The 22,091-nt window shown below is 39.0% G+C and overlaps 2 long non-coding RNA genes across 5 annotated transcripts; one reads left to right on the top strand and one right to left on the bottom strand.

The window, feature by feature from the left end:
• Nucleotides 1–382: 382 nt before the first annotated feature.
• LOC112433630 (uncharacterized) lies at nt 383–3,923 on the bottom strand. 2 transcript variants are annotated; one of them, XR_013100589.1, is made up of 7 exons: nt 3,653–3,923; nt 2,899–2,938; nt 2,706–2,752; nt 2,349–2,393; nt 1,479–1,508; nt 956–1,024; nt 383–731 (listed from the first exon to the last, which is right to left on the bottom strand). It is a non-coding gene; the product is annotated as an uncharacterized LOC112433630 (long non-coding RNA). The 2 variants fall into 2 exon arrangements; XR_013100588.1 differs by lacking the exon at nt 383–731 and having other exon boundaries at nt 884–1,024.
• A 5,906-nt stretch (nt 3,924–9,829) lies between these two features.
• Nucleotides 9,830–21,838, top strand: LOC143420860 (uncharacterized). 3 transcript variants are annotated; one of them, XR_013100598.1, is made up of 4 exons: nt 9,830–11,143; nt 14,575–14,680; nt 18,630–20,397; nt 20,728–21,838. It is a non-coding gene; the product is annotated as an uncharacterized LOC143420860 (long non-coding RNA). The 3 variants fall into 3 exon arrangements; XR_013100597.1 differs by lacking the exon at nt 9,830–11,143 and adding an exon at nt 12,335–12,614 and having other exon boundaries at nt 14,228–14,680; XR_013100595.1 differs by lacking the exon at nt 9,830–11,143 and having other exon boundaries at nt 13,699–14,680.
• Nucleotides 21,839–22,091: the final 253 nt, after the last annotated feature.

The raw sequence follows: 22,091 nt of genomic DNA, 5'->3' as shown, positions 1-22,091 counted from the left end.
AAACACATTCACATGTAACATCTGAAAGAAATCTTTATTTGATGTTTAAAACATACATATAGCATATCAATCAAGCAAGGAATATTCATTTTATAAGTTTATTCTCATTACATACTTAAACATTCTAAAAGAAACACACACACATATACATATATGTGTGTATATATATATATATATATACACACAGTCTCAGTCCCCCAGCTTTCACGGCAATCCTCAAAGCCCTTCTGGACACGCTGGGAAACCCCTTCCTTACCCCCACTGTAACAAACAAAAGTCACAGTTCTATTACTTTTATCAGAGTTAAAATAAAAATGTGATTTATGTTAGCTGGCTTCATTTAGCAAACAGATATTTCTGTTTATACAGATACAGATATTAATACAGATATATTTTACGCATAATTTACCTCTTTTTTTTTCCTAGATGGGAAGTCTATCCAGTTCACATTACAGTAATGCTAACACCCCTTTTGGTCGTCTCTCCTTACCTTCCAGCATTCATAAATCTGTTGACCTTCTTTGTCTGAGACCAACCACTACAATGCATCATCACCTATTTGTATTGGTAACTTACTTTACAACCTATTTTAATGGTTGCAAAGTAAGTTACTTGTGGTGTATGCAATTTTAGATACACAGAAAGTCTTCACATACTATATATGGCTGTCATAGTGTCCTTATCAAGGGCAGTTCTTCACTCTGCGCCGATGTCCGTTTTGCTCTGTCCTCCTATAAAAAGCATGAACATTTGAGTGTTTGACTAGTTTTAGATTTCCAAAAATTTGATATTTGTACAACTAAACATTTGAACTACAATTATTATTACTACTATTATTATTACTATTGAGCGATACTTTTATGGGTAATTTTCGGTAAAGAAACTGGTGACAGAGTTGTAGGCTTTTTAAAGTACTATTAGCTAACCATTTGAACTGACTTTCAAAGCTGATTACCTTTTAAATTGCTGTGGATCAAAACCTCCAGTGGGAAGGCGGCCATTAGAAGAACACGCACCATTGAACCTGAAAATAACAAAAACAAACAAAAAACAGAACAATATATAAGAGTCCGGTAGGGTAATAAATCTCTTCTGAAGCAATATAGTTCATTTTGGGTGAAAAACAAAACATTCCTCTAAAATATATATACTGACATCAGCAATCAACATCATGATTGTAATTATTTCCTTTTTAGTACATCTACTGCTGTTTGCATGTGTCAAGCACTACGACTGTATCTATGCATATAAATTCACCATATATATCCAGCAAAAATGTTTTGTTATAGGAAAACAAACAAAGGCATTCAATCAGAGGTGAGAAATTAATTGGGAATATGAATTATAGGTGAACTATTCTTTACCTACTAGCAATCAAGCTTCTTTAACCAAGAAGCTTGAAATATTTGAATGTAAAATAAAATAAATAAATAAATAATAATAAAAATAACATGATGTAATTAAAATGCACAACTTACATTAAGGAAATCTGCATTTGTATCCACAGGCTAAAAGTAAAACAGTAAATGTGTTAGTAATAGTACAGGTATTTGTAAAAAAAAAAAAAAAGAGGCAGTAACTGTGACGCTTCTAGTGGGATGCTAAATGCAGAGATTTATATTTACAGTATAATACTGCATGTACGGGTAACTGTGTTGTGAACTGTAACTGAATATTAGAGAATCTCAGAGAAATTAAATGTATTTATTTTTTGAATTTATCAATCATAAAACTGTCTGTTTTGAAGGCCTGTTACGATAACGACTTTTTGTTGGTCGGTATATTGCCCCATAAACAATTGCGACAAGTTATGTCATTGTCATTTTAAGACCATTTTATGTCTTTGAATGTATAATCATAATATAACACCATAATAATGCAAGATCTACACACTTTCAATTGACAAACCAACATCTAATTCTTAAAGTATTTAGATCATTGAAATTAGGAATCAAAATATTAGATACCTTAAAAACTTGAATAAATAGTAAGTTTTCTAACAAATAGAAAACAATGTTATTTAATGTTATTGTTTTGTTATCATTATATTTTATTTTTGTAAATATAATGGCAGATAAATTACATCATCAACAATTATTGAGGTCATGTACATGTATTGTGTGTTAAGTCGATATATCGATTATTGTGATAGGCCTACTGTTTTGGTATCATAACGAGCTTGTCAAACATGCATGACCACTAAACAATGTCTAAGCAGTAGTACTGGTCTGAATGACAACAAACATAACTAGTGTTTTGGAAAACCTGTTAGAAAACAGTTATTTCAATAATTATGATTAGCATGTGACACAGACACCGCATAAAAAACCACAACAACAAATACTTACTTTAGGAGGATGGGGGAGGGCAGCATGAGGTTGAGACTTTGACATCTGTAAGAAACAAATTCATGTATTACAAACAAGTCACTTAAAAATACATTAATGTGGCAGACTGTTCCCTGTTCAGATGCAGTGTATAAGTACAATCAGGGCTGTCACAACAATGGGGTGGGGCCAAGTGGCTGCAACCCTAGGTACAATGTGCAGGTATATATAATTACATATAATATATGTGAATAAAGCAAGAATCTGTTTAGGTTAGTCACTGTGCTGACTGATGCTTGCTAGGTTTATATGATTGCAAACTGCACAAAAACAACAACAGCAACAACATTAATGACAATGACAAACAAAATTACTTACATTTATGTAAATCTCACATTAGGAAGATCTGCATTCGATTTCATGGGCTGAAATAAATAGGCAGAAACATTACTGCTAAAAAAAATAAAAAACAAAAACTCTAAAAAGCCTAAAAATGACTTAAAAAGCAAGGAAATGTGGAACATTGTAATTAGCGAACATTAATAAAGCATAACTGTTCTTTGTTTCTAACCTTGGTAAGTACTCTGTAGCCAGAAGGAGAGGTAGGATTTCTGTGAAAGCCAAATTAAATGTGAATAGGCTTTGATAGTTATTGAGAAGGCAGAATAATAAGAAAAGGCAAAAGTACGTCACAATATAATTAATTAAGTTACATATTTTGATTACCAAATTATGGAAGCGTGGAGCTGCCACCCAGGCAAAAGAAAAATAGAGCTTCACGTTATGACGTGAAATGTTTATTGTTCTAACATTATGCTTTTCATGTTTGTATAATACAGTGGTTCTTAACCTTGTTGGAGGTACCGAACCCCACCAGTTTCATATGCGCATTCATTGAACCCCTCTTTAGTGAAAAATAAAGTGTGTTTTTTTTTCAAATTAGACGTAGATATGTTTTTTACTGGTGCACAAAATGAGCCGTGCACGTCACAGCGGAGGCTCTGCCGAACCCCTGAGACCAACTCACCGAACCCCTAGGGTTCGATCGAACCCAGGTTAAGAACCACTGGTATAATATAATATCACATTATTATAATATACATAATTGTCACGTTCGCACAATATTGTACGGACGTGATAATTATGTACATTTTTCGTACAATGTTGTTCAAACATGTTGTTCAAACATGATAGTATATTGTTAGAACGATAAACTTTTCACGTTATAACGTGATATACTTATATTTCTCTTTTGCCTGGGTGGCAGCTCTACGCTTCCGTTCCAAATACACGAGAATAAAGTAATATTATATGGGAAAAGGCACCTGCTAGCTTGATGATGGAGGCTTCTTAGACTGGCCACCCGCCTTGGCTTCTTGTCGCCACTCCACGAAATAAAGGTCCGTTTCCTCCATGCCGGCTAATTATTCATCCTCATTAAAATCTCGTATATGTTCAGTTGGCAGAATTGAGAATTTTACATCTTCCAACCACTTAATTAACGCGAACATAATCGGCTTGTTTCTTCCCGTCTCCTGTATCCGGCCGTTCCTCTCGCTGTCAGATTTCGCGCCTCAGAGACGTCGTTATTTTTCAAAAAAAAAAAAAAAAAAGAAGAAAGAAAGAAAGAAACAGTAACAACTACTAAAGAGAGTTTTTGCACGTTCATTGCACATTTGTGGGAATGTTTAAATATTTAATTTTTATTAATTACTTTTCATTATATCTTTATTTTTTAAACCACCGTGGCAATGCGCATGCGCATACACTCCTGCACGCAAAGGGCTTTGGAGTTGACGTAATGTCGCAATGCATTGTGGGAGCGCAGCACCATCTTGGCAGGTCACGAATCAAAACAAGTTTGCTACGAACCATTCTGAAACGTAGCTCAAAAGAAAATGACGGTATAGAGACAGATTCTGTCCAGATGCAAAGAGACGGTACTTGATTGTTGAAATGTGGACCCATATGAAATATAGCCGTGGAGTAGAAACCCTGAAGACCAAACCGCTATTGACTTAGCATGATCTACTCTCATACCTTGTCTGTGGAGTCAGAGCATACACGGCGCACCAATTTCGCAATTATAAATCTCTGGAGGCGCACATCCAATTCACCAAGGACTGGGTACAAGATTTGGCTATTTTTAAGCCTCCACGTTGTGAGTACGCCGTCATTCAAACAAAGGTAAGTCAGCTTGAGTACTGCGAGTAAAATGCGTTTGATTCCCCCCAACATTCAAATTAGTGCTAGCAAAAATTCATTCGTGAGGGGGAAATTACAGTGAGAACATGTAGAGGCTCTGTTAGAGGGATAACATAGTGAGTTCAGTGCATTGATGTGACATTGTCCTGAAGGATTTAGTTATTCTTTATGGTTAAAGAAATTGCCCTAATTAATTCATATTTATTATAAATAATCCTAATTACACATCTTGCTTCCTTGTTTGTGTCCTGTGTCACTAAAAATACATTCTGTTTTAGTTTTATACATTGATTAATGACCTGCAGAATCTGCTTGTCATATTAGGTGTCCATAGTTGTCACTTAAAGTCGAACTTTATGTTTTCTCCCTCTTGAAAGTGATTACATCCTTGCATTACATACTTTAGGTTCATTTTTTGCTGATAGGTTTCTAAAAAGAAACATGCAGATTTAGAATATAACATGCAGCGTTCTATAGATGGATACATAAAAACACTTTATTTGTTACATTTATGATAAATGGATTTGAAAGTAAATAAAACACATTTGTGTCGGCCTTGGCTCATAGTTCTTGTCTTTAAATGAACTTTGTCTGTGTGTGTTTCAGGTCCTGCACTCTTAAAGACTGAATTGCAGCATTGCAGCCACAGGTCATTGTGAGCATCACAGGGAAGGTTGAAGCCGCCCACTGCAGCTGTATGGCTAGAGTCGTGGAGACTTGCAGCCATGTCACTGCTCTTCTGTTTAATGTAGAAGCAACAGTGAGGATCTGTGGCACAAGGACTGTTACAGATGAACCTGCATACTGGGTTTTGCTGGGTAATATGACCAAGATACAGCCAGAGGTTGGCCATAAGATAGACTTCTCCTCTTCAGCTGCCCAAAAAAAAGGTTCTTGATCAAAACATAGACAGACCATCTGTAGTGACAGGTAAAAGAAGCCATCCTCAAAAAAGAAAAGTTCCACCTGCTACTGTGGAGGAGTTGGATCAACTGATGGGACAATATTTTTCCAAGCATAGTTCTGTTCTGAATAACCCATAGTGTTTTAATTTAGGGGGCCATGTAAATACTTTGCATTTACTGAATATGTACTTACTAAATACCACTGTTCAAAAGTTGAATAAAGAAACAAAGAAATGTTTGCCTATTTTTAATTAAAAGCACTTTGTCGAACATCACATCAGTTACAATGTAGAAAAAATGTTATGTATAGTTTACAAATGACAAAATGTTCACATAAAATCATGACAGCATTTGTATAATATCACCCACTACTAGCATTCTGTAATTTACTGTCTCTTTTGAAAACTTATCACTTATCACATGGAGAAACCTTTGGAATGCAAGCATGCTGATCCACACAGGTATGCACACAGGTGTACACATGGGTATTCACAGACGCGGACTACAGCTTTCTTGGCTGCTGCCTCAAAGCACACTGTGCGCTGTCTATCTTGCGTGCTGCACAATATCGTTTATTATTTAGTAACTATTGATATCTATGGCTAGCTAGTTTATTGTGATGGTGCTTTTTTTTCTATTATTATGTTGCTCTTTGTTGTTTGCTGTCTCCTCTGTTTTTTTTTTCTCCATACAGGTGACCCAGGAGTTTTTTTTTTGTTGTTTGTTTTTTTTTCTCTCTTCCCCCCCTTCTCACCGTCTCTTCCCCCCTTTGGTTTTCTTTCTTTCTCTCCCTCTCTTTCTTTCATTCTTTCCCCCTGTCCTATCCCCCAGTCATGTCTGTCCCGTTTGCAACTGAAAATAAAATAAATTCATAATTATAATAAAGGTCAATCAAATGGACCAATATGGCAAGGCCATGATGATCCACTTGGTAAAATAAATCCGCTTGCCATCTTTCTTGGCCTCAAGACAACAATTCTGATGGCTATAGATCCAAACGGGACAAAAAAAATAAATAAATAAAGTAGTCTCAGGATAGTGAATTAAACCAACATTTATTGTTGATTTTTTTTTAACAAGAAAAACATTTTTCAACTGAATAAAAACAATGCCAATAACCAAAATAAATAGAAGCGTACATGAAAACTACACAGTCCTTCACCTTTCTGTCTGATTTTTTTAAGGAAAACAGTTTTTCATTCCACTAAAAACAGGACAAACCCACCAGCATGAACATTAAATAAACTATTACAATTGTAAAACAAAACTCATTTACAAAATGTAATAATTATCAGTGGGTCCCAGGAAATAGAATGTGACATGGGATTTAGATTTCCGTTACCAGGATGGTCGGGTTCAGCGTAGTCTTTATCACCACCTGTCAAAGACACATCATCAATATTCATGTTTGCTCAGGTTATTCACTTGTTCACATCTGTCTGAGATCATTCATACTGTTGTATGGATGTGTGTACAGTATGTATATAATTATCAGCTATGTAAAAGATATTATCATCTCTGTTCTTACCTAGTTGGAAGTCCTCCATTCAAACTCAGAGAGCCGCTGGAGGAAGGTGGTGATCCGAGGGCTGATTCTTGTAACCTTCCTCTTTACGACACGACCTGTCTTGCGGCTTGTACCAAGTTTTGCAGGGCATTTTGTTCCCATGTCTGGATTGATCCTCACAAAGAACCTTTTAACGGAAAAAAGGCTGCTTTAATTTCAAAATTAAAACATACGTTACAGCAATCACCTATATGTTTCTGCAACTGTAAAAAGAGAAGGAGAAAAAAAAAAGAAGAGAAAAAAGGAAAAAAAAAAGAAAAAAAGAAAACTTATCACTACATAAACAGCACAAGACTTAAAAGTATTTAACAAGAGCATTTTTCCCTGGTTTTACTACCACACTGGGGCACATGTTCACCAAAACGCAGCAAACCTTTGCCATCTTATCCAGGAAGGTCACCTTTTTACCCACACATGGAAGAAGTAATCTGATTGGCATGGTGGTATGTAGCATGTAGTTTGAAGCAGGGATTTCGTAGTGCCCCATGTGTAGTGTTGGAACCCAGTCAGGATTTGTTTCATTCATTTCATAGGCTGGTTTGTTGCAATAATGCCAAATAATTAGCAACTCTATAAATAGAAGGTAGTTCTGCATGTTTGTTCTAAGTTTGTGCTATGATCTCAGAGCGCATTGAAAATAAAATTAACAGGCTATAAAGAATAATATGAACTTATTTAGAACTTACCTGAATGAAAATACTGGAGCACACCAACAGATATCTGTGGCTGGTAGAGAACTGAATATCAGCTCGTCTCGCAGCTGCTATCCAGGCTAGACGCCTTCTTTTGGTAACATCCAACACATAAGCTCCCTCATGATGTTTCCAGGTGAGGAAACAATGAAAAGAGAGCCTGTTTTCAAGCTTATTCCTTTGTCGGTAGTGCAATCTAACATTACAACCGACCACACAGCAAGCATTTGTTTGGCCTGCTAATATGGCGCCTTGACCAAAAATCCTGGCTACGCCCCATCCCGTAAGATCACGCTCCGGAGCCCTATTAACGTACGGATCTAGAAAGAAGACGCTGCATTTTTAACTCTGAGGGAGGTGGAGAATGAGCCTATTTCCAAAACAGTGGAGTGTGTTCCTTTAAGTACTAAATTGTATATATTGTCAAAAACTAAAGTGTACATAGCAGTTGTTGTATCTTGTTTACTGTATCACTGACAGATAATTTCAAAGTCAATGAACGCTACATTATAGTGAGATATTGTGTAATGTGAAATACTGTAAGCAAATGAATAAACAACCTAATTCGTGATAGACCTTTGACTCTGTTTTGTTTGAATCCAACTGTTTTTTGCAGATGTGCATAAAACATGTTACTTTTAGTATTGTTATCATTATCATCATTATTGCACTAAATATATTTTAAATAAAGGATACTTTGATATACATTCTACTGTAAGGTTGGAAATGTATTTTCTTCACCCTAAAATATGTTTTGAAATGTATTTTGGTTTGAAAGAAATATATTTTCAATTTCAAAAATATATTTTTTTGGAGCATCACAAATACAAAATATATTTACCATATATTTGAAATATATTTTGGCCAGGAAAAATGTATTTTTTTACCGTATGGGTTTGCTGCTGCTGACTTTGAAAATCACACCAAACATGGAATCAAATATATCGACTCGGCTTAGACTACAGAGAAGCTCGGCACTGCTCACAAAACTCAACACAAAAGGCTTTTTAAAGACAACAATCACTTTGACAGACACACAAACACGACTGAGTACAGAGCAGCTGCTGGTTTGAAGCCACAGAAATGTTCAAATGTTTAAACACACTGCAGCGTTGCAGCCGTGATGCATTTGTGCTGCTAAGGCCACACACATCAGCTGCCTTACATTTTAGTACCAGTTCATCTCTGACCATGGCAGCACAGTCTTTCCAGTACAGTGATGTTGGTGGGGACAGTGGGGACTGATTGTTCATTGGCTGTAAGCCGGTCACATGGACGTTTAACTGGTGCTTTGATTGCTCTGTAGTCTGTTGTGCCTGTGAGCTGCTCCTAAAATGAGACAGATTATAATTGTCACCATTCTGTTAATGACTCTTATTATGTGCGCTCTCCTCCACTGTCACACTAAACACATTAAACCTTTATTTTTGTGTAAAGTCAGGATTTATTGGCTCTTCTTAAAAGCGTCATGAAGTGCAAAACTCAGCAAACATTATACAAAAGTAGATTTAGAAGCTGAACTGAAAACATTTAAAGTGACAGTCAGCACAAATCCAGCTGACATCTCCATCCAACCCAAGTCTTCATTTAAAGTCATTATAACTGTGACACACGTTTGTTACAGTATTAATCCTGCCTGATGCTGCAGGGCCAACATCATGAAACAGGCTCAGCATTTATTTCCATTATGAAACTTTATCATTAAAAACAAACCATTGTTCTGCAGTCGTCCCAGGACTGTCGGTCAAACGTTCTCTCCACATGTTTAAGGCTGAGCTCACTTTATCGTCTGCCTGAAGGAGGGAAGCAGATGTTACTAAACATCACAATAAAACATATGAAATGGGTGCACATGAGGAACGTCTGCACTGTTAAAGCCATGCAAACATCTTCACACATGAAGCAGCAACACCTCTCAGTTTAGCAGCAGCTGGTAAAAGCCACAGTGATCCTGGAGCCTCCCTGAAGGACTCGTTCATCAGTAACTGTCAGGAGGACGATTAAACCTGCTGCACACGTCCTGTAGTTACACACTCGGGAGGAAAGACGACGTCCTCGCTCTGCAACATGATCTGTGTTTCATCCAGGACGCTCAAACACAGACTGGTTTCCAAATATTAGACGCACTGGTTCTTCATGCGTTTCTACCTGAGCACGCAGAGTCATTTCTACAACAGGCCTCCTTCACCTGCTGGTGCCTCTGTTTCTGTGTTTGGCTGTTTCCATCAGTGCCTGATGTTTGTGATCTTTGATCTGTTCTGAAGTCTCTCTTTGTAACACAAATGTTGTTTGGCTTCTTTTGCAAACAAGGCAAAAGAACTTTAATGGATTCATTTGCTGATCTTACTTTTCTGATGCAAAGCCGTCCTTTCAACGCTTTAGAAAGAAAACCAAACAATGTTTTTAAAACTTTCCCAAAATGTAAAAGCTATTAAAACCATAAACTTCTGCTCCTTGATCATGTGATTCTTCTTCTAGACTGTCTGTAATTGTTATTGCTGATTGTCAATAAAGTTGTTTTTTATAAGTTATGTTGTAAAGGAAGCTTGTGGCGAGGGAGGAGGGGCGACTAAAAGCAGGTTCATATAGTGGGAAAGTCCTCAGGTCATGTGAGGATATTTACTGATGCGTCAACACTGTCAGATAAAAGAACGGCTGCTGCATTTGTTCTCCCACAAATAAGTTTGGTGATGAGTAAAAGAATTACAGATGATGTGGCAGTTTATACTGGGAGCTGGTAGTGATGTTACTGGCTTGAACTGGGTGGAGGACGCACTAATATGGAGGTATGTGGTTTGCTGGGACTCTAGCAGCGTGCTAGTGAGCACAGGTGATATGTCTTCAGACTCTAGGCAACATATTGTTTTTGATATACTTCATTTACTGTATAGAATCAAACACAGAGGGATAGAAGTGGATTTCTTATGGCTCCCTGTGAATATCGGTGTTGATGCAATGAACAGGACGATAAGTTTAAAAAGGTGCAGCAAGAAGAAGTCGTGCAGGTTTGACTATAAAATACAGTGAAAGTGAGGTGAAGAGTATAATGAAGGTAAAGATGAAGGACGAGTGGCAGGCACACTGGGACAGAGACGGGAAAGGCAGATATTATTATACAGAAAACAGTCGTGTAGAAGAAGCTGCAGCAGAGACCAGGATGGAATCTGGAGAGTCAGAGTTGGTCACACAGGCTTGAATAGCACACTTAAAAAGGTAAACATGACACAGGAAGTGTGACTTCTGTGGACCAGAGGAGACGTTTGACGGGTTGTTAGCGTCGTCAGGATGCTGGATGGAAACGCTGTGCCTGATAGGATGATTACAGGCTGGACTTTGTCTTCCTGTTACAGATGGATCCAGGCCCTGGATGACTGCTGGACACACATGACCCACACTAGGCTGCCTTCATCCATCCTTTCCTCCTTCACTGAGACTCAGAGTCAGCATGTATGTATTTATCAGTGATTTGAATCCTTTCATTACAGAGTGAAGTTAAAGTAGACGTGTGAACACACTAATAAACACAAAGGGACACAACTACTACTGCATGATGGAAAGCTGAAGTATTACACAGCTTTATGAACCTCCTGTTATCCTGGTAGACGAGTACAGCAATAAATCTTTTACTTGAACATCTTCTGGCTGCAATAAGCTTTGAAATGTGACCATGAAGTTAGAGACACACTGACTGAAACCCACAGCTGTGACTGTGGATCACATCCACACACAGTGTAGCTGCTGTCTCTGTGTGAGCCTTTGCACTGCTGCTCGCAGCACCGTTATATCACTCAGCGCTCGCTGCTGTTATTGAATCCACTTTTTACTGTCCGTGCAATCAAGCTCCTCTGCAGAGCTAGAAAATATCTTCGAACCAGTTTATGTGTTAGGGGATCCTTTGCAGCTGTGACTGTTGCCTCTGTTTTTGTCCTTTGGTTCCTGGGAGCCTTTTACATTTCCATCAGCAACAAATATCTGAACAGGCTTTATTGTAGGAAATACAGGAGTAAATAGTTGTCATTATTTATTAGATGTTGTTAAAGATGATCCGATGCTTGTTTAGTTTAATGCTGTGGCTTCAGTCAGCATCACTGCGCTGTATAGTTTTATTTTTCTGATCCTTCTGTTAAAGTTGCTGAATAAAAGCTGGTTGGTCTGCACCTCACCGCTGCCTCGAGCCTCCTTTAAAGCAGCAGAGGCTCTTCATTCAGGTATCACAGCTCGAGTTGTTCTGCAGGAGACCCAGAGTACTGTCCTTGGTCCATAATGACATTAACTTTGATTCATGTCAGCCTGAAAGTCTGTGATGAACACACTATCAGCATCACTGACATATTTCATCATTTAAAAACACTTCCTGTCACCGTGGTGGTTACAGTGACATCATGCAGTTTGTGCTTTGACCTCCAGAGGGCGACAAATCAGCACAGACAGAGAGCTCCATTCAAACTTTGCTGCCATCAGGAATAATTCTTCAAATATAATCATCAGTGTTTGAGCAGTTATGATATCAGGGACAATCTAGACATGTGTGACAATACTGAACATGTCACATGACACACCTCAAACATCATGTGATCCACTCTCAGTCTGCACTTTCATTCATGACTTCATGAATTTATGATTAGTTTACTCCTGAAATATTCAAATGCTGCAGGGTGAAGAACAACAAAGTGCTGACACATGTTTGTGTTTCAAACAAGAAAACCAGCAGAAATAAATCATCTTTGGACAACATGACAGAGATTAGTGAGTTTCCAACTTGCACTTGAATGCAGCACAGACAGATTCTGATGTTCGTGGTTGTAAACGTGTCCTCAAACGCCGCTCTGACTCTTTCCTTCCTGCTCAAAGTTCCTCTTTTCTGAACTTGGTGTTTGTGCCTGACGCTGATCGTCTCCGTGTGGAGCTCCGTGTGAAGGTAACGTTAGCAGTGTGTAATGTTTCCTGGCTAACATCAGCTGTGTGCAGCTCAGTTCCAGCACAAATCTGCCGCTCCATAGTTCACGGTAACGGACTCATGAGGTCGACCGTTAAACGCTCTCCCGCCATTTTGTCTGTGTGCGCGGATGTGTACGTTTTTGTTACCACTGTCATCTCATCAATAGCCTATTTGTAAAAGATCTCTGTTCATAGTTTAGTTGGATTTTAAAACTCTGTAGTTGGACAGTTTTATTTTGGACTGATGCTAAAATTCTTGCTGATTGTTTCTGTCGAGGTTTTGTACTTGACATCCGCCATTTTGGATGTGATAAGCTGTAGAGAGTGCGTCCAAAAAGAGAAACCAGAAAGAGAACCTGTTTTATTAATAACCTCTTGCAAATAGAAGAATATGAAAAAAACAACAGCAATTAGGATAAAACCTTTAAATTACTTGAATTTTTAAAATCACCATCATCTGTTAACACAAATTTGATCATTTCAAATTTTTGTTTTCATTTTCTCTTCCCAGTTACTTCTTTCTCATTCTCTTCATTCTCCTTGTCACCTTACGTCTCACTCCTTAACTGAAGTTATAGTTCTAACATAAGAAGTCCCACCAACGTCCTTTATTTAATCTCTGTGTTGTCACAGTTATTATCATCAGATCAGACATGAGACCCAGACAACAACATAAGTTTACAAGCTAACATCATGTCAGCTAACATTAGACGATAGCATCATAAACTTTAAATTACTTTGCCTCTGATCAACAGTTTGATTACATTCTCACATCACAGGTTTATTTGCTAAGTGTGAGTCCGCCCACATTAGATCCACTTTTCAGCAGGTGGAATAATTTGTAGTATATAGGTAATACATCAACAATGCTGCCGTGGCTAAGTTAAGAATATTTAAAATGTCATTTCCAAAACTTGCATATGATCTGCAATTTGTAGCAGATCTACTGACTGTCACAGAGCAGCTGGAGCAGTCTCGAATGCAGGTCAGTCCACTGCTGCCCCCTGTGGCCAAGTGCCATAGCTACTGCTGGATGAACTCGTGAGACATCTGCACCTGTTTCTATGAACACATTGAGTCTGAGTGGCTGCACTTACACTGGTGCATTCAACATATTGAAAGATGGCAGCAATGTGGATTGTCAAGACTCAAACCAACCATTGAGCAAAGACAGCAGCATCACTTGTTTCTGTTTGTTATACAGCCAGATTTACTCGTGACACACATGTGCAGCTGCTTTATCACCTATTCTGAATTTGTTTCAAGCACAATACATTTGTTACACATGTTGGGATATTGTGTTTGTTTTAAATGTTATATACCTGTGTGGTATGTGACTTGTGTTGCCATGACGCCAGGTCTCTCTTGGAAATGAGATTTTTAATCTCAATGAGATTTTTTTTTACCTGGATAAATAAAGGACTAATTTGTAACTTTCAGTGTTTTCCGGTCTTCCAAAAGAAAAAAAACCTTCAACTACATGACATGCAGTTGTGTATTTGTTTTCACCTTATCATACACTTGAAGTTTTACAAATCACCACTTCTTTAGTGAATATCATTTCAGTCTCAGACAATCTCGTTTCTCTTACAGAGGTTGAATGCACCTTCTGCGGATGGCGGTACCACACAGTGTGCGTGGACTTCCCCTGCACAGAAGGCAACTACAAATGCTGTGAATGCTAAATAAACAGAAACAAATGATCCCTGTTGTCTTTGCTTGATGATTGGTTTGAGTCTTGACAATCCACATTGCTGGCGTTGCATCTTTCAATGCCAGCAATGGCAGGTATCAGTGCTCAAAGCTTTTGTGTTTGTTTCCAACAAGTTGCCCACCTCGGGAAACAAAAATGTGTTCTTTTACTTGTCAGATGAACATATGAGACACTTTGACTCTTCAGTGCAGTGTGGAGCCTAACAAAGATCTGTTTTGTGTCCCAGCTGATCAGCAGGAGGAGGAGAGTCTGACGGAGCAGCAGAGGAACATTTTCAGCTACTTGGACTCAGCTCAGCCACTACAGAGGAAACAATGAGCTCAACACAGAAGGTGACAGACAGAGCAGGACCATATGACCAAAGATATTTATCACCATATACATTTGAACATTTGCCATAACGATGTAGCTGACGATATAATTGACAGCAGACAAAATACTTTACAGCTGCACAACTTTATTAAAAACCCATCAATGTATTTTCACTGAAACAAGCAGCTGTTGTTTATGTGCATTAAAGTTATATAAAAATGTAACAGTGCTAATGCAAATTCCTCGCTGACAGTTTAACCAAAAGGCGTTTCCAGTGGAAACTGGCCGACACATCCTGAGCATAACCATGTATAATATCCACTAAACTTCAGAAGAGGTTATACAGTCGTGGCCAAAAGGTTTGAGAATTGCATAAATATTGGAACCTGGAGAAGTTGCTGCTTAAGTTTTTATAATAGCATTTTGCCTGCACTCCAGAATGTTATGAGGAGTAATCAGATGAACTGCATCGTCCTTCTTTGCCATGAAAACGAACTTAATCCCCAAAACGCCTTACCACTGCATAGGGCTGCCACAAACGATTATTTTGATAGTCGACTAGTCACCGATTATTTTTGCGATTAGTCGACTAATCAGATCATCATCCATTGGACGTAAAACGTACAGCTTATTGCACCAGCAGCATCTGCTCTTATATAACTATCATTAGCTTACAGCTTTAAGTGTTTAAGGTATGTGCTAACTAAAAATAAAGACAAGCTGGTAGTTTATTAAATTTTAATTAAATGTGCAGATTGTTTTGGTGAAGTTTAATAAACTCAGCCGAATTACTCAGGAACAAATAAAATACTGAAAAAAGCCAAACAATAACATTTTTAAGTTTATCTAAGTGACTTATATATCATGTTTAACCTGAGTAGGGCGGTGGGTTTGAAAACGATCTGCCGGGAGTCCGGTGCTCTCATGGTCCCCGGCTAGCTATCGAGCTAGTGGGTAACAGACTTCTCTGAAAACGTCGGAGCGCTTTTGAAAATATGTGATGTCTTGATAAACTGAGCCGATATTTGAGGTTTACACAGCTACATTCTCGCCTGAAAATATGTTAAACGTTTATTTTGTGACCCAGAAAGAATAATAAGAGTAATATTAAAACTAACTAGCTGCCACTATTGTTGGAAACTGCGCTGGGCCGCGCTATGAATTCTGGGACAGAGCTTCTTCTTCGTCGGGGTTTAACGGCAGCTGGCATCCTTGTACATGCAGTGCTGCCATCTTCTGTTTCAGTCCGTTATTACACTCTTAAATCCTGCTACTTATTCCTGCTTTTGAGATCTTACAAAGCTTCAAACGACGCGTCGACTATTAAATCAGTCGTCGACGATTTTGATAGTCGACGTAATCGTGACTAGTCGACTAATCGTGGCAGCCTTACCACTGCATTTCATTGCTGTCATCAAAGGACCTGCTGAGACCATTTCAGTAATCGTCTTCTTAACTCAGGTCAGAATGTTGGCGAGCACGAGGCTGGAGATCATCATGGCTGTATCCCGATTCAGGTTCTGCAGCTTTAAAGTCCTCAAGGGCCGCAGACTCAAAGACCGCTAAGGCCGAAGTGCGAGGCTCGTAGGCTCGTGAAATGGGACGTCTAACCTCCGTCGCGCTGCCCAGGTTGCCTAGCAACCATGATACTAACAGTTATTTATATATATATATTTATATTATTTCTGAGAGTGTATCATGTAACACTACAGATCAACTTAGCTCAGAATATATAAAGCATATAAACAGTTACAGCAATATGATGCAACAAACACAGCAGCTGCTGATCCAAAATACTCAAAGCTTCATAGAACTGAAACCAACATTTATTGTTAGCTCCATCCTGCTGCTGATACAGACTTTAGGTTTCTGAACATTAAACTTGTTGCTGCCTTTCATAGTGTGTAACTTGAAGGCCCTGAGTACTTTCTCCCACACTGAAAACACTGGGATGATCACATTATTTGAACATTACCTAATAAGACTGATTCAGCACAGACAGTTATGTTAAACTTTCCTAGCAGTCCTTCACAAACAGGGAACAGTCTGTCTATTCTCTCCATCTGTCAGCTGCTGCTGGCTCTTCCTCCTCCTCTTCCTCACACACTGCTGAGTTTGTCCTGGTGGATAATCAGGGCTGCAAAGCCTCACAGATGATGTGCAGCAGTGGGTCCCTCAGTCTGTCCTCACTCTGGACACTTGCAGTCGTCACACATGGAAATCAAATGTGTGATAAGCTGCAGGATTCAAACACAAGTGTAACTTATAAACACATGTTCATACTTTTATTCCACAATCAGAGAGAAAGAAACAGAGAGAGAGTGCAGGACAGACAGACAGGTGACAGTCTCAGGTGTACACACTGCTACACAACAGCAGCAGAGAAGTAGGATTTAGTGTTTGTGTTATTACGAGTGTAAACAAGAAGAGTTCCAGATGGTGCAGTGGACACATGTGTGACTGCTGTGATTAAAGCATCTTTCTTTCAGCTTAACGAGTGAACCGTCAGCTCGTTCAAACACGTTAAAGTGCGTTTGGCTCGACACCACCGAACAGAGGCAGCAATATAACACAGCTAACATTAACAGTGCAGTGGATCCTGCTTGTGCCGTGATGTTCAGGACTGCAAACCGAGCAGCATCACTGACTTTCAGCTTGTTGTGTTTGTGGATATATGACTGACTTTAATTATCCACAAAATCATCACATTCTCTGTCAGATTAAGGTCGACTATTGAACGGCGTATATTTTAAAGGCTTTAAAACCAAGTTAACGCTGAAAGTACAAACATCACTAATGTCACATAACTCTGCCGACAAGGCATAGCTATGGCTATGAAATGCTCTTTGTGTATCACTTCTTCATTATGAAAGATGTCATTAATGCACTAGTAATGTCTCATCTGGAGTATTGTTCAATCATTTGGTCAGCAGCTAATAAGACAGATCTTAACAGACTTCAGTTAGTCCAGAATAAGGCGTCCAGATTAGTGTGAAGATGTTCATACTATACTAATATTGATCAAATGCATAATAACCTTTCTTGGCTTCCTGTACAGGCTAAAATATTCTATGGCTTACTTGTAGTTCTAAAGAAAGCAATTCTGTTAAACACACCACATTTATTCTGCTCAGCTGCAGTATCCAGATGAAATACATCATCATATTACACAGTTTTCAACAAGCTGCAATTTAGTAAATGCTCGAGTTAAAAGTAACGTTTTGTAAAACTGTTACATTTAGAGCAACTTTTAAGTGGAATAAGTTGCCTTAAAAAATTAGAGAATTATTCAAAACTTTAATGAACACTTAAAAGCCGATTTACAGAGCTTTTAGTTGTTGTAAATATTGTAAGACATGATTTGTTTTTGAAATTTGTGTAATGTGCCTCAATGTTATTGATATTATTATTATTATTATTGATTGCTTATATTTGAACAATTGTGAAACCTCACTGTGGATGTAAGAGTGAAATTATGTGGATATCTTGAATCCACTTTATTGTGTAATATTTTATGTGAGTATTTGACGGAAGACGAGCAACATCTGTTGTGGAAGCTAACGGGGTTCCTTTAGAATAAACAAACATAGGATTTATTATCACTGAATAATTCTGTATAAATCTATACAAATTATAGAAATATGTCATAGGAAACAACAAAATAATCTAAATTATAAAATAATGTGTGTGTGTGTGTGTGTGTGTGTGTGTGTGTGTGTGTGTGTGTGTGTGTGTGTGTGTGTGTGTGTGTGCATGATTTTAGTGTTTGAACAGTCATGAATTATCTTTAACAGCAGGTTGGATGTAATGTGTTAGAACTACCAGCAGGTGGGGATAAGAGACCTTTAAGGTGTTTGGTGCCACGCTCCACCTTCAGGTTTAAAACTAGTGTTAATGGAGTTTGAAGGTTGAGTTTGTTCCACGACTGCATTTCACTCACTGCCTCTGTTTGTATCTCTGTCACTGCAGGACCAACATGGAGGCAGAAGTCAGCGCTCTCAGGAGGCCGACAAACCTCACAGAAGAAAGGGAGAGAAAAAACACACCTGTGACGAGTGTGGGAAGGGTTTTACTGTGAGGGCTAAACTAAAACAGCATCAGGTCATCCACACTGGAGAGAGACCGTTCAGCTGTGACTTGTGTGGAAAGTCTTTTTCCTTGAAGCGTTCCCTAAAAACACACCAACTCATCCACAGTGGAGTTAAAGCGTACAGCTGTGATCAGTGTGGGAGAGCTTTTACTCACAGTAGCCACTTACAGAGTCATCTAGTTACCCACTCTGGAATTAAGCCATACAGCTGTGACGAGTGTGGAAAGTCTTTTTCCTTGAAGGGTTCCCTAAAAAGACACCAACTCATCCACAGTGGAGTTAAAGCGTACAGCTGTGATCAGTGTGGCAGAGCTTTTACTCACAGTAGCAGCTTACAGAGTCATCTAGTTACCCACTCTGGATTTAAGCCATACAGCTGTGACGAGTGTGGGAAGGGTTTTACTCAGAAGGCTTCACTAAAACAGCATCAGGTCATCCACACTGGAGAGAGACCGTTCAGCTGTGACTTGTGTGGAAAGTCTTTTTCCTTGAAGGGTTCCCTAAAACAACACCAACTCATCCACAATGGAGTTAAAGCGTACAGCTGTGATCAGTGTGGCAGAGCTTTTACTCACAGTAGCAGCTTACAGAGTCATCTAGTTACCCACTCTGGATTTAAGCCATACAGCTGTGACGAGTGTGGGAAGGGTTTTACTCAGAAGGCTTCACTAAAACAGCATCAGGTCATCCACACTGGAGAGAGACCGTTCAGCTGTGACTTGTGTGGAAAGTCTTTTTCCTTGAAGGGTTCCCTAAAACAACACCAACTCATCCACAGTGGAGTTAAAGCGTACAGCTGTGATCAGTGTGGCAGAGCTTTTACTCAAAGTAGCAGCTTACAGAGTCATCTAGTTACCCACTCTGGATTTAAGCCATACAGCTGTGACGAGTGTGGGAAGGGTTTTACTCAGAAGGCTTCACTAAAACAGCATCAGGTCATCCACACTGGAGAGAGACCGTTCAGCTGTGACTTGTGTGGAAAGTCTTTTTCCTTGAAGGGTTCCCTAAAACAACACCAACTCATCCACAGTGGAGTTAAAGCTTACAGCTGTGATCAGTGTGGCAGAGCTTTTACTCACAGTAGCAGCTTACAGAGTCATCTAGTTACCCACTCTGGAATTAAGGCATACAGCTGTGACGAGTGTGGGAAAGGTTTTACTGAGAAGGCTTCACTAAAACAGCATCAGGTCATCCACACTGGAGAGAGACCGTTCAGCTGTGACTTGTGTGGAAAGTCTTTTTCCTTGAAGGGTTACCTAAAACAACACCAACTCATCCACAGTGGAGTTAAAGCGTACAGCTGTGATCAGTGTGGCAGAGCTTTTACTCACAGTAGCAGCTTACAGAAGCATCTAGTTACCCACTCTGGAATTAAGCCATACAGCTGTGACATCTGTGGAAAAACTTTCAGCCAGAGAGGGAGCCGAAATACACACCTACGCATTCACACCAGACATGATGTGTACTGCTGTGAACAGTGTGGCAAATACTTTACAACAGACGCAGACTTACAACGACACATGTTTACCCACACTGAGGAGAGACCTTATCAATGTGAGCTGTGTGAGAAGACTTTTAAATCTCCACTTTACCTGAGACGACACCAACAGATCCACACCAGAAAGAGACTCTACAAGTGCAGCTACTGTGAGATATGTATTTATATTGTTATCTTGTCATTTTAGCCTGACTGTTTGGAACAACTCTGCTCATTAAACTGTGTTAGCATGTTAGCAATTCTACTGCATGGAAAAGCAGCTCTGAGTGATTATTCAGATTTTCCTTTCAGTTATGATTTTAGTATTACTGTAGTATTATGGTGGTAGTATTGTAGTTATTGAAGCCCAGTAAACTGAGTGTGTTAACTGAAACAGTCAAATGTAGTTGGACGTCTGCAGAGATGCTCTTTATTTCAGGCGACGTTCAGGATACAAATGTTGAAGGACTGACTTACACTGTCTTTGTGTCTTTGTTTAGAAGCAGAGCGACACAGATGGATCCAGTTCTCAACCCTGTCATCACTTTCATTGTGACCTCTGTGGAAAAACTTTCAGTCGGCAAAAGACCCTAAAAGTACATCAACGTAGACACACTGGAGACAAACTGAAATACTGCAAAGAATGTGGGAGAAGCTTCACCACATCGGATCACTTAAAACAACATGAACTGATTCACAGTGGGGTTAAAAAGCACCTCTGTGATCAGTGTGGGTCATCCTTCACCACTGCAAGTCAGCTTAAAACACACAAACGAGTCCACACAGGAGAGAAACCACACAAGTGCAGACACTGTGAGAGAAGCTTCTCACAGTCAGGTAATCGTAACATTCATGAACGTGCACACATGGAAGGAAACTACAGCTGTGACCAGTGTGACAAGAGCTTCAGGAATCTCAGTTCATACTCTGCACACAAACGATCCCACGTTACTAATAAACTGTTTCACTGTTACCAATGTGCCCAAACATTCACCTCATTGTCTGCTCTGTGCAAACATCAGTGCGATCACTCAGGGCTGAAATCACTCCCATCACTGGATCACAGTGAATCTGAAGACACAGAAAGATCCTCTGGTTTCTGTGTCAGACTCAAAAAGCTTGAGATCAGGCTCCACAGAGTTCAGATAGAATCATTTAAACTTGTGTTGAACTGAACTGGTTGCTGGGCTGAACTTCTACATACATACAGATCTACATGGGATCTTCTTTTCTGTTGTTTTACTGAGTCAGTTTTGTCCTTTTTTCTCTGTCCTGGTTTTTCTCGTCTGTAAATGATTGAAACTCAGTCAAATAGTTCATTGTTCTCCAGCAAAACGTTTTGGAAACTCATGTTTAACCTTTAAAACTCTGACATGTTTTAGCACACAAGGCTTCATCGGGGAGTTCACTCATGATTGGACCATGAGAACAAAGGTTTTTAGTTCTTTCAAAGAGAGTCTTGGAGATGTTTGATGTTTCTGTTTTTCTGAAACCACCTGAAAGAAAAACTATTTTTCTTGCTTTATGTAGTGTGGAAGTTTTTAATGTTTCTTCATCTGTGATGTTCTTGAATGTGTTCACGTGAAGATGGTACAAATAAACTGTCCTTTCAGCTTTAGCTCCTAATTTATTCATTATTTATGGATGTAGCACAGCAGCCGTCTCTTGATTAACACATGGAGGGCTCGGGATCTGATGGTGTCGTCTCCCTAATTTGCCCACTCAGTAAATCTCACTCATGGCCAAGAAATTGAAATAAACCTTGTTTCCCTGCTGGATAGTGATCCACTGTAACTCTGCTCCTCCTTCCTGTTTAGGATTTCTGTGGCTGAAGTAAAATTCCCTCCATCCATCACTTATCCCA

This window comes from Maylandia zebra, linkage group LG2 (assembly GCF_041146795.1).
Source record: "Maylandia zebra isolate NMK-2024a linkage group LG2, Mzebra_GT3a, whole genome shotgun sequence".
Taxonomy (NCBI): domain Eukaryota; kingdom Metazoa; phylum Chordata; class Actinopteri; order Cichliformes; family Cichlidae; genus Maylandia; species Maylandia zebra.
This window is presented reverse-complemented; position numbering and strand designations above follow the sequence as displayed.